Raw genomic sequence first — 12,500 nt, 5'->3', positions numbered from 1 at the left:
CACCTAGACCGGCTGATGGGTGGGTAAGGGTTAACACCACCTAGACCGGCTGATGGGTGGGTAAGGGTTAACACCACCTAGACCGGCTGATGGGTGGGTAAGGGTTAAGACCACCTAGACCGGCTGATATCACTACAGACTCTGGGTGGGTAAGGGTTAACACCACCTAGACCGGCTGATATCACTACAGACTCTGGGTGGGTAAGGGTTAACACCACCTAGACCGGCTGATATCACTACAGACTCTGGGTGGGTAAGGGTTAACACCACCTAGACCGGCTGATATCACTACAGACTCTGGGTGGGTAAGGGTTAACACCACCTAGACCGGCTGATATCACTCAGACTCTGGGTGGGTAAGGGTTAACACCACCTAGACCGGCTGATATCACTACAGACTCTGGGTGGGTAAGGGTTAACACCACCTAGACCGGCTGATATCACTACAGACTCTGGGTGGGTAAGGGTTAACACCACCTCGACCGGCTGATATCACTACAGACTCTGGGTGGGTAAGGGTTAACACCACCTAGACCGGCTGATGGGTGGGTAAGGGTTAACACCACCTAGACCGGCTGATGGGTGGGTAAGGGTTAACACCACCTAGACCGGCTGATGGGTGGGTAAGGGTTAACACCACCTAGACCGGCTGATGGGTGGGTAAGGGTTAACACCACCTAGACCGGCTGATGGGTGGGTAAGGGTTAACACCACCTAGACCGGCTGATGGGTGGGTAAGGGTTAACACCACCTAGACCGGCTGATGGGTGGGTAAGGGTTAACACCACCTAGACCGGCTGATGGGTGGGTAAGGGTTAACACCACCTAGACCGGCTGATATCACTACAGACTCTGGGTGGGTAAGGGTTAACACCACCTAGACCGGCTGATGGGTGGGTAAGGGTTAACACCACCTAGACCGGCTGATGGGTGGGTAAGGGTTAACACCACCTAGACCGGCTGATGGGTGGGTAAGGGTTAACACCACCTAGACCGGCTGATCCCCTCGGGTGGGTAAGGGTTAACACCACCTAGACCGGCTGATGGGTGGGTAAGGGTTAACACCACCTAGACCGGCTGATGGGTGGGTAAGGGTTAACACCACCTAGACCGGCTGATTGGGTGGGTAAGGGTTAACACCACCTAGACCGGCTGATGGGTGGGTAAGGGTTAACACCACCTAGACCGGCTGATGGGTGGGTAAGGGTTAACACCACCTAGACCGGCTGATGGGTGGGTAAGGGTTAACACCACCTAGACCGGCTGATATCACTACAGACTCTGGGTGGGTAAGGGTTAACACCACCTAGACCGGCTGATGGGTGGGTAAGGGTTAACACCACCTAGACCGGCTGATCGGGTGGGTAAGGGTTAACACCACCTAGACCGGCTGATGGGTGGGTAAGGGTTAACACCACCTAGACCGGCTGATGGGTGGGTAAGGGTTAACACCACCTAGACCGGCTGATGGGTGGGTAAGGGTTAACACCACCTAGACCGGCTGATATCACTACAGACTCTGGGTGGGTAAGGGTTAACACCACCTAGACCGGCTGATGGGTGGGTAAGGGTTAACACCACCTAGACCGGCTGATATCACTACAGACTCTGGGTGGGTAAGGGTTAACACCACCTAGACCGGCTGATGGGTGGGTAAGGGTTAACACCACCTAGACCGGCTGATGGGTGGGTAAGGGTTAACACCACCTAGACCGGCTGATGGGTGGGTAAGGGTTAACACCACCTAGACCGGCTGATGGGTGGGTAAGGGTTAACACCACCTAGACCGGCTGATATCACTACAGACTCTGGGTGGGTAAGGGTTAACACCACCTAGACCGGCTGATGGGTGGGTAAGGGTTAACACCACCTAGACCGGCTGATATCACTACAGACTCTGGGTGGGTAAGGGTTAACACCACCTCGACCGGCTGATATCACTACAGACTCTGGGTGGGTAAGGGTTAACACCACCTAGACCGGCTGATGGGTGGGTAAGGGTTAACACCACCTAGACCGGCTGATATCACTACAGACTCTGGGTGGGTAAGGGTTAACACCACCTAGACCGGCTGATATCACTACAGACTCTGGGTGTGTAAGGGTTAACACCACCTAGACCGGCTGATGGGTGGGTAAGGGTTAACACCACCTAGACCGGCTGATATCACTACAGACTCTGGGTGGGTAAGGGTTAACACCACCTAGACCGGCTGATATCACTACAGACTCTGGGTGGGTAAGGGTTAACACCACCTAGACCGGCTGATGGGTGGGTAAGGGTTAACACCACCTAGACCGGCTGATATCACTACAGACTCTGGGTGGGTAAGGGTTAACACCACCTAGACCGGCTGATGGGTGGGTAAGGGTTAACACCACCTAGACCGGCTGATATCACTACAGACTCTGGGTGGGTGGGCTGACTAGCTGAATGACTAACTGAGTGACTGTTTTACTGACTGATTGTTTTACTGACTGACTGTTTTATTGACTAACTGACTGATTGACTGACTGTTTTACTGACTGACTGGGTGGCTAACTGACTGACTGGGTGGCTAACTGACTGTTTTACTGACTGACTGACTGTTTTACTGACTGACTGACTGACTGACTGTTTTACTGACTACTGACTGTTTTACTGACTGACCGACTGTTTTACTGACTGACTGACTGTTTTACTGACTGACTGACTGACTGACTGTTTTACTGACTGACTGGGTGGCTAACTGACTGACTGGGTGGCTAACTGACTGTTTTACTGACTGACTGACTGTTTTACTGACTGACTGACTGACTGACTGACTGACTGTTTTACTGACTGACTGACTGACTGTTTTACTGACTGACTGACTGTTTTACTGACTGACTGACTGACTGACTGTGTTGAAGACAATAAAAGTCTGCCTGTCCTCCTGATGTGAACCGAACTCACTAAAACCGGTAGCAATAAAGCCTCTCCTGAAACAGCCAAACCCTTTGACCCGGGAACATCTAATAAATATGGGCCTGTGACCAATCTCCCGTTCCTCTCGAACATTTTAGACAAAATCTGTTGCTCAGCAACTCACTGCCTTCCTGAATCCCCAGTCTGGTTTTAGACTCCGTCGTAGCACTGAGACCGAAGTCATGAAGATGGTACATTTCTCAAACGGTAAATTTCAAAGTTGTTACAAACGTATTAATTCAACGTTTTTAATAAAGGTTAAGTTTAGGCATTAAGGATCCGCCCATTTATTTCAATTTTCGCCTGAAATGACATACCCAAATCTAATTGTCTGTAACTCAGGCCCTGAAGCAAGGATATGCACATTCTTGGTACCATTTGAAAGGAAACACTTTGAAGATTGTGGAAATGTGAAGAATATAACACAACAGATCTGGTAAAAGATAATACATAGAAAAAAACTAAACCGTTCTTTTGTAATTTTTTTGCATCATCATCTTTGAAATGCAAAAGAAAGGCCATAATGTGTTATTCCAGCCCAGCTGCAATTTAGATTGTGGCCACTAGATGGCAGCAGTGTATGTGCAAAGTTTTAGACTGATCCAATGAACCATTGCATTTCTGTTCAAAGTTTTGTATTGAGACTGCCCAAATGTGCCTAATTGGTTTATTAATAACTTTTCATGTTCAAAACTGTGCACTCTCCTCAAACAATAGCATGGTATTCTTTCACTGTAATAGCTACTGTAAATTAAACAGTGCAGTTAGATTAACAAGAATTTAAGCTTTCTGCCCATATCAGATATGTCTATATCCTGGGAAATGTTCTTGTTACTTACAACCTCATGCTAATCGCATTAGCCTACGTTAGCTCAACCGATCCCGTAGAAGTTTTAAGAAGTTAAAAGGTTTTAAGGTTAGACTTAAGGTTAGGTATTAACTCTGAATGGATAAGGTAAGTGTTAAGGTTTAGGATTATAACAAAAAAATATATAAAAAAAAAACAACTTTATCACGGGATTCAAACATGCCCTAACAAAACTGAAAGCTACTAGGACGTAACAGGGCTCACTGTTGCCCCTAGTGGTTGGTTTTCCATGTCATCTCCCATCGCCCTCAGACATGGATGTGTGTCGAATACTGACTTGTATCACGGGTGACCTGCCTGTATAAATGACCTTTTAACGGCGTCACACCAAAGCTCTGCGTCTGATCCTCCTAGACCTATACCTTACTGCCACGTTCGACACCATCGATCACCACATTCTTTTGGAGAGATCGTAAACTCTAATTTGTCTACGTGGACAAGTTCTTGTCTGCTTTAGGTCTGATCTGTTCGGGAGAGATATCAGTTTGTCTCTGTGTAACGTTCGCCGTATGGAGTGGACCAAACTGCAGCGGGTATAGTGAACATCTTCTCTTTATTCGAAGGAAAAAACAAAAAAACACAAAACGAACGACGAAAACAGTCGGAAACAACCACCCACAAAACACAAGAGAAAATTAACCCACTTAAATATGGCCTCCAATTAGAGACAACGACAACCAGCTGCCTCTAATTGGAGGTTGTTCCTAAACCCCCAATATAGAAATAGAAAAACTAGATAAACACATAGAAATAGAATAACATAGAACAAAAACCCCGAAACACACAAAACAAACACCCCCCTCTGCCACGCCCTGACCAAACTACAATAACAAATAACCCCTTTTACTGGTCAGGACACTCTGTGGATGGTTTGTCCTCTGACAAATCAATTGTAAGTTTCGGTGTTCCTCAAGGTTCCGTTTTAGGACCACTATTGTTTTCACTATATATTTTACCTCTTGGTGATGTCATTCGGAAACACAATGTCAAAACTTTCACTGCTATGCGGACGACACACAGCTTTACATTTCAATGAAAACATGGTGAAGCACCAAAATTGCACCTCGCTGGAAGACTGTGTTTCAGACATAAGGAAGTGGATGGTGGCAAACGCTTTACTTTTAAACTCGGACAATAGATGATAAGAAACAAAGAGATCTGCTGTGGGTTTCTGACAATAAATCTCGATGGTTGTACAGTCGTCTCAAATAAAGCCCCTGGGCGTTACTCTGGACCCTGTGAAAGACCTGGGCGTTACTCTGGACCCTGTGAAGGACCTGGGCGTTACTCTGGACCCTGTGAAGGACCTGGGCGTTACTCTGGACCCTGTGAAGGACCTGGGCGTTACTCTGGACCCTGTGAAGGACCTGGGCGTTACTCTGGACCCTGTGAAGGACCTGGGCGTTACTCTGGACCCTGTGAAAGACCTGGGCGTTACTCTGGACCCTGTGAAGGACCTCGGCGTTACTCTGGACCCTGTGAAGGACCTGGGCGTTACTCTGGACCCTGTGAAGGATCTGGGCGTTACTCTGGACCCTGTGAAGGACCTGGGCGTTACTCTGGACCCTGTGAAAGACCTGGGCGTTACTCTGGACCCTGTGAAGGACCTGGGCGTTACTCTGGACCCTGTGAAGGACCTGGGCGTTACTCTGGACCCTGTTCTCTCTGTTGACGAACATAAAAATGAAAAAAGATTTCAAGAGAAGCTTTTTTCCATCTTCGTAACATTGCAAAAATCTGAAACTTTTAATACATTTTTTGGGGCAGAAAAGCTAATTCATGCTTTTGTCACTTCTAGATTTAGATTACTGCAATGTTCTACTTTCCGGCTACCCGGATAAAGCACTAAACAAACTTCAGTTAGTGCTAAACACGGCTGCTAGAATCCTGACTAGAACCAAAACATGTGATCATATTACTCCAGTGCTAGCCTCCCTACACTGGCTTCCTGTTAAGGCAAGGGCTGATTTCAAGGTTTTACTGCTAACCTACAAAGCATTACATGGGCTTGCTCCTACCCATCTTTCCGATTTGGTCCTGCCGTACATACCTACACGTACGCTACGTTCACAAGATGCAGGACTCCTTATTGTCCCTAGAATTTCTAAGTATGTCACAGGCGTCGTGGGAATTAGACCAAAATGCAGCGGGGATGTGAATGCTCATTATCTTCTTTATTAAATAAAATGAACACTGAATAAAAAGAACGACGAAAAACAGTCCTGTCAGGCGCACAGCTAAACAAGAAACCACTACCCACAAAACCCATAGAAAAAACACCCCTACTAAACAGGACCTTCAATTAGAGGCAACGAGGAACAGCTGCCTCCAATCGAAGGTCAAAAACAATAAACTAGACATAGAAATAGAAAAAATAGAAAATAGAACATAGAAATACAAAACATAGAACACAACCCAAAAACCCCCGACAACACAAAACAAACACCCCCCTTGCCATGTCCTGACCCTAGAGTTTCTAAGCAAACAGCTGGAGGCAGGGCTTCCTTATTGTCACTAGAGTTTCTAAGCAAACAGCTGGAGGCAGTTGTTTGGGAGGAGACATAAGCATCTCGTCATTATACATTATGCTCTGGTTTCAGCCTCTTGCAAATTAGAACCCTGACCTGTTCACTGGACGTGCTACGTCTTCCTCTCTCTCTCTGTCTCTGTCTCTCTCTCTCTCTGGCTCTCTCTCTCTCTCTCTCTCTCTCTCTCTCTCTCTCTCTCTCTGTCGCTCTCGCTCTGTCGCTCCCTCTCTCTCTCTACTGCGCCTGCTGTCTCGACCTTCCGAATGCTTCGCTATGAAAAGCCAACTAAAAAGCCAATGGCAGTAAGCTACGAGTCATTTGACACAACGGCAGTAGGCTACGAGTCATTTGGCAAAACGGCAGTAGGCTACGAGTCATTTGGCAAAACGGCAGTAGGCTACGAGTCATTTGGCAAAACGGCAGTAGGCTACGAGTCATTTGGCAAAACGGCAGTAGGCTACGAGTCATTTGGCAAAACGGCAGTAGGCTACGAGTCATTTGGCAAAACGGCAGTAGGCTACGAGTCATTTGACACAATGGCAGTAGGCTAGGAGTCATTTGGCACAATGGCAGTAAGCTACGAGTCATTTGGCACAACGGCAGTAGGCTACGAGTCATTTGGCAAAACGGCAGTAGGCTACGAGTCATTTGACACAATGGCAGTAGGCTACGAGTCATTTGACACAACGGCAGTAGGCTACGAGTCATTTGGCACAACGGCAGTAGGCTACGAGTCATTTGGCACAATGGCAGTAAGCTACGAGTCATTTGGCACAACGGCAGTAGGCTATGAGTCATTTGGCACAACGGCAGTAGGCTAGGAGTCATTTGGCACAACGGCAGTAGGCTACGAGTCATTTGGCACAATGGCAGTAAGCTACGAGTCATTTGGCACAACGGCAGTAAGCTATGAGTCATTTGGCACAACGGCAGTAGGCTAGGAGTCATTTGGCACAACGGCAGTAAGCTACGAGTCATTTGGCACAACGGCAGTAAGCTACGAGTCATTTGGCACAACGGCAGTAGGCTACGAGTCATTTGGCACAACGGCAGTAAGCTACGAGTCATTTGGCAAAACGGCAGTAGGGTACGAGTCATTTGGCACAACGGCAGTAGGCTACGAGTCATTTGACACAGCGGCAGTAGGCTACGAGTCATTTGGCACAACGGCAGTAGGCTAGGAGTCATTTGGCACAACGGCAGTAGGCTACGAGTCATTTGACACAGCGGCTGTGATAAAACACATATTTTTGATGAGTTTCCAAAAGCGTTTTGTATCAATGTTGTATGGTTTTCATTCTGATTTTGAGAGACGTTGACAGAGATCTTTCAAGACCTTTACCTGACCTCTTTGTTATGCGGACATAACCACCTTATCTCTCTCTCCCTATCTCTTATCTCCCCCTCTGTCCCTCCCTCCTTCACCCCTCTCTCCCTCATTCCCTTCCTCCCTCCCTCCCTCCTTCACCCCTCTCTCCCTCATTCCTTCCCTCCCTCCCTCCCTCCCTCCACACCACTCTCTCCCTCATTCCCTTCCTCCCTCCCTCCCTCCTTCACCCCTCTCTCCCTCATTCCCTCCTCCTCCCTCCCTCCCTCCCTCCCTCCACACCACTCTCTCCCTCATTCCCTTCCTCCCTCCCTCCCTCCTTCACCCCTCTCTCCCTCATTCCCTTCCTCCCTCCCTCCCTCCACACCACTCTCTCCCTCATTCCTTTCCTCCCTCCCTCCCTCCACACCCCTCTCTCCCTCCCTCCCTCCCTCCCTCCACACCACTCTCTCCCTCATTCCCTCCCTCCCTCCCTCCCTCCCTCCACACCACTCTCTCCCTCATTCCCTCCCTCCCTCCCTCCCTCCACACCCCTCTCTCCCTCCCTCCCTCCCTCCCTCCACACCCCTCCCTCCCTCCCTCCACACCACTCTCTCCCTCATTCCCTCCCTCCCTCCCTCCACACCCCTCTCTCCTCCCTCCCTCCCTCCCTCCCTCCCTCCACACCATTCTCTCCCTCATTCCCTCCCTCCCTCTCTCCCTCCCTCCCTCCCTCCCTCCACACCACTCTCTCCCTCATTCCCTCCCTCCCTCCCTCCCTCCACACCACTCTCTCCCTCATTCCCTCCCTCCCTCCCTCCCTCCACACCCCTCTCTCCCTCCCTCCCTCCCTCCCTCCACACCCCTCCCTCCCTCCCTCCACACCACTCTCTCCCTCATTCCCTCCCTCCCTCCCTCCACACCCCTCTCTCCCTCCCTCCCTCCCTCCCTCCCTCCCTCCCTCCACACCATTCTCTCCCTCATTCCCTCCCTCCCTCTCTCCCTCCCTCCCTCCCTCCCTCCACACCACTCTCTCCCTCATTCCCTCCCTCCCTCCCTCCACACCCCTCTCTCCCTCCCTCCCTCCCTCCCTCCCTCACCCCTCTCTCCCTCATTCCCTCCCTCCCTCCCTCCACACCCCTCTCTCCTCCTCCCTCCCTCCCTCCCTCCCTCCCTCCCTCCCTCCTCTCTCCTCCCTCCCTCCCTCCCTCCCTCCACACCCCTCTCTCCCTCCCTCCCTCCCTCCCTCCCTCCCTCCTCCCTCCCTCCCTCCCTCCCTCCCTCCCTCCTCACCACTCTCTCCCTCATTCCCTCCCTCCCTCCCTCCCTCCACTCCTCTCCCTCCTCTCCCTCCCTCCCTCCCTCCTTCACCCCTCTCTCCCTCATTCCCTCCCTCCCTCCACACCCCTCTCTCCCTCCCTCCCTCCCTCCCTCCCTCCCTCCACACCCCTCATTCCCTCCCTCCCTCCCTCCCTCCACACCACTCTCTCCCTCCCTCCCTCCCTCCCTCCACACCCCTCATTCCCTCCCTCCCTCCCTCCCTCCCTCCCTCCCTCCCTCCCTCCCTCCCTCCCTCCCTCCCTCCCTCCCTCCACACCCCTCTCTCCCTCATTCCCTCCCTCCCTCCCTCCACACCCCTCTCTCCCTCCCTCCCTCCCTCCCTCCACACCCCTCTCTCCCTCTCTCCCTCCCTCCCTCCCTCCCTCCCTCCCTCCTTCACCCCTCTCTCCCTCATTCCCTTCCTCCCTCCCTCCCTCCACACCACTCTCTCCCTCATTCCCTCCCTCCCTCCCTCCCTCCACACCCCTCTCTCTCTCCCTCCCTCCCTCCCTCCCTCCTTCACCCCTCTCTCCCTCATTCCCTCCCTCCCTCCCTCCACACCCCTCTCTCCCTCCCTCCCTCCCTCCACACCCCTCATTCCCTCCCTCCCTCCCTCCCTCCACACCACTCTCTCCCTCCCTCCCTCCCTCCACACCCCTCATTCCCTCCCTCCCTCCCTCCCTCCACACCCCTCATTCCCTCCCTCCCTCTCTCCCTCCCTCCCTCCCTCCCTCCCTCCCTCCCTCCCTCCCTCCTCCCTCACTCCCTCCCTCCCTCCCTCCCTCCCTCCACACCACTCTCTCCCTCCCTCCCTCCCTCCTCCTCCACACCCCTCTCTCCCTCCCTCCCTCCCTCCCTCCCTCCCTCCCTCCCTCCCTCCCTCCCTCCCTCCCTCCCTCCCTCCCTCCCTCCACACCCCTCTCTCCCTCCCTCCCTCCCTCCCTCCCTCCACACCACTCTCTCCCTCCCTCCCTCCCTCCCTCCCTCCACATCCCCCCTCCCTCCCTCCCTCCCTCCCTCCCTCCACACCCCTCTCTCTCTCCCTCCCTCCCTCCCTCCCTCCACACCCCTCCCTCCCTCCCTCCACACCCTCTCTCCCTCCCTCCCTCCCTCCCTCCCTCCCTCCACATCCCCCTCCACATCCCCCTCCCTCCCTCCCTCCACACCCCTCTCTCCCTCCCTCCCTCCCTCCCTCCCTCCCTCCTTCACCCCTCCCTCCCTCCCTCCCTCCCTCCCTCCCTCCCTCCCTCCCTCCCTCCCTCCCTCCCTCCCTCCCTCCTTCACCCCTCTCTCCCTCCCTCCCTCCACACCCTCTCTCCCTCCCTCCCTCCCTCCCTCCACACCCCTCTCTCCCTCCCTCCCTCCCTCCCTCCACACCCCTCTCTCCCTCCTTTCTTCTCTCTTCCTCTAATTTCCTTTTCCTCTGTTAGTAAAACTGTTTCTCTAAACTGATCCCTCCTTCTCTGTCATTAACCCTCCGTTATTAGTACACACACACACACTATACACACACACACTATATACACACACACACATACACACTATACACACACACACTATATACACACACACACACACACACATACACACACACTATATACACACACACACACACACACACATACACACTATACACACACACACTATATACACACACACACACACACACATACACACACACACTATATACACACACACATACACACTATATACACATACACACACCATATACACACACACACTATATACACACACACACATACACACTATACACACACACTATATACACACACACACACACACACACATACACACACACTATATACACACACACACACACACACATACACACACACACTATACACACACACACACACACACACTATACACACACACTATATACACACACACACACACACATACACACTATACACACACACACTATATACACACACACACACACACACATACACACACACTATATACACACACACACACATACACACACACTATATACACACACACATACACACCATATACACATACTCACACCATATACACACACACACACCATATACACACACATACACACACCATATACACACACACACATACACACCATATACACATACACACACCATATACACACACACACCATATACACACACATACACACACCATATACACACACACACATACACACAATATAAACACACACCTACAGACCATATACACACACACCGTGTACATACACATATAGTACATATTAACCATAAACAACATGGTCTATAGTCTATAGTTAGATATATAGTAACCAACATGGTCTATAGTCTATAGTTAGATATATAGTAACCAACATGGTCTATAGTCTATAGTTAGATATATAGTAACCAACATGGTCTATAGTCTATAGTTAGATATATAGTAACCAACATGGTCTATAGTTAGATATATAGTAACCAACATGGTCTATAGATAGATATATAGTAACCAACATGGTCTATAGTCTATAGTTAGATATATAGTAACCAACATGGTCTATAGTTAGATATATAGTAACCAACATGGTCTATAGTTAGATATATAGTAACCAACATGGTCTATAGTCTATAGTTAGATATATAGTAACCAACATGGTCAATAGTCTATAGTTAGATATATAGTAACCAACATGGTCTATAGTCTATAGTTAGATATATAGTAACCAACATAGTCTATAGTTAGATATATAGTAACCAACATGGTCTATAGTCTATAGTTAGATATATAGTAACCAACATGGTCTATAGTCTATAGTTAGATATATAGTAACCAACATGGTCTATAGTCTATAGTTAGATATATAGTAACCAACATGGTCTATAGTCTATAGTTAGATATATAGTAACCAACATGGTCTATAGTCTATAGTCAGATATATAGTAACCACCATGGTCTATAGTCTATAGTTAGATATATAGTAACCAACATGGTCTATAGTCTATAGTTAGATATATAGTAACCAACATGGTCTATAGTCTATAGTTAGATATATAGTAACCAACATGGTCTATAGTCTATAGTTAGATATATAGTAACCAACATGGTCTATAGTCTATAGTTAGATATATAGTAACCAACATGGTCTATAGTCTATAGTTAGATATATAGTAACCAACATGGTCTATAGTCTATAGTTAGATATATAGTAACCAACATGGTCTATAGTCTATAGTTAGATATATAGTAACCAACATGGTCTATAGTCTATAGTTAGATATATAGTAACCAACATGGTCTATAGTTAGATATATAGTAACCAACATGGTCTATAGTCTATAGTTAGATATATAGTAACCAACATGGTCTATAGTCTATAGTTAGATATATAGTAACCAACATAGTCTATAGTTAGATATATAGTAACCAACATAGTCTATAGTTAGATATATAGTAACCAACATGGTCTATGTCCTGTCCATATAGGGGACTCTGTGTCCTGGGGACTCTGTGTCCTGTCCATATAGGGGACTCTGTGTCCTGGGGACTCTG

This window comes from Salmo salar, unplaced genomic scaffold (assembly GCF_905237065.1).
Source record: "Salmo salar unplaced genomic scaffold, Ssal_v3.1, whole genome shotgun sequence".
NCBI lineage: Eukaryota > Metazoa > Chordata > Actinopteri > Salmoniformes > Salmonidae > Salmo > Salmo salar.
Note: the sequence above shows the minus strand (reverse complement) of the source record.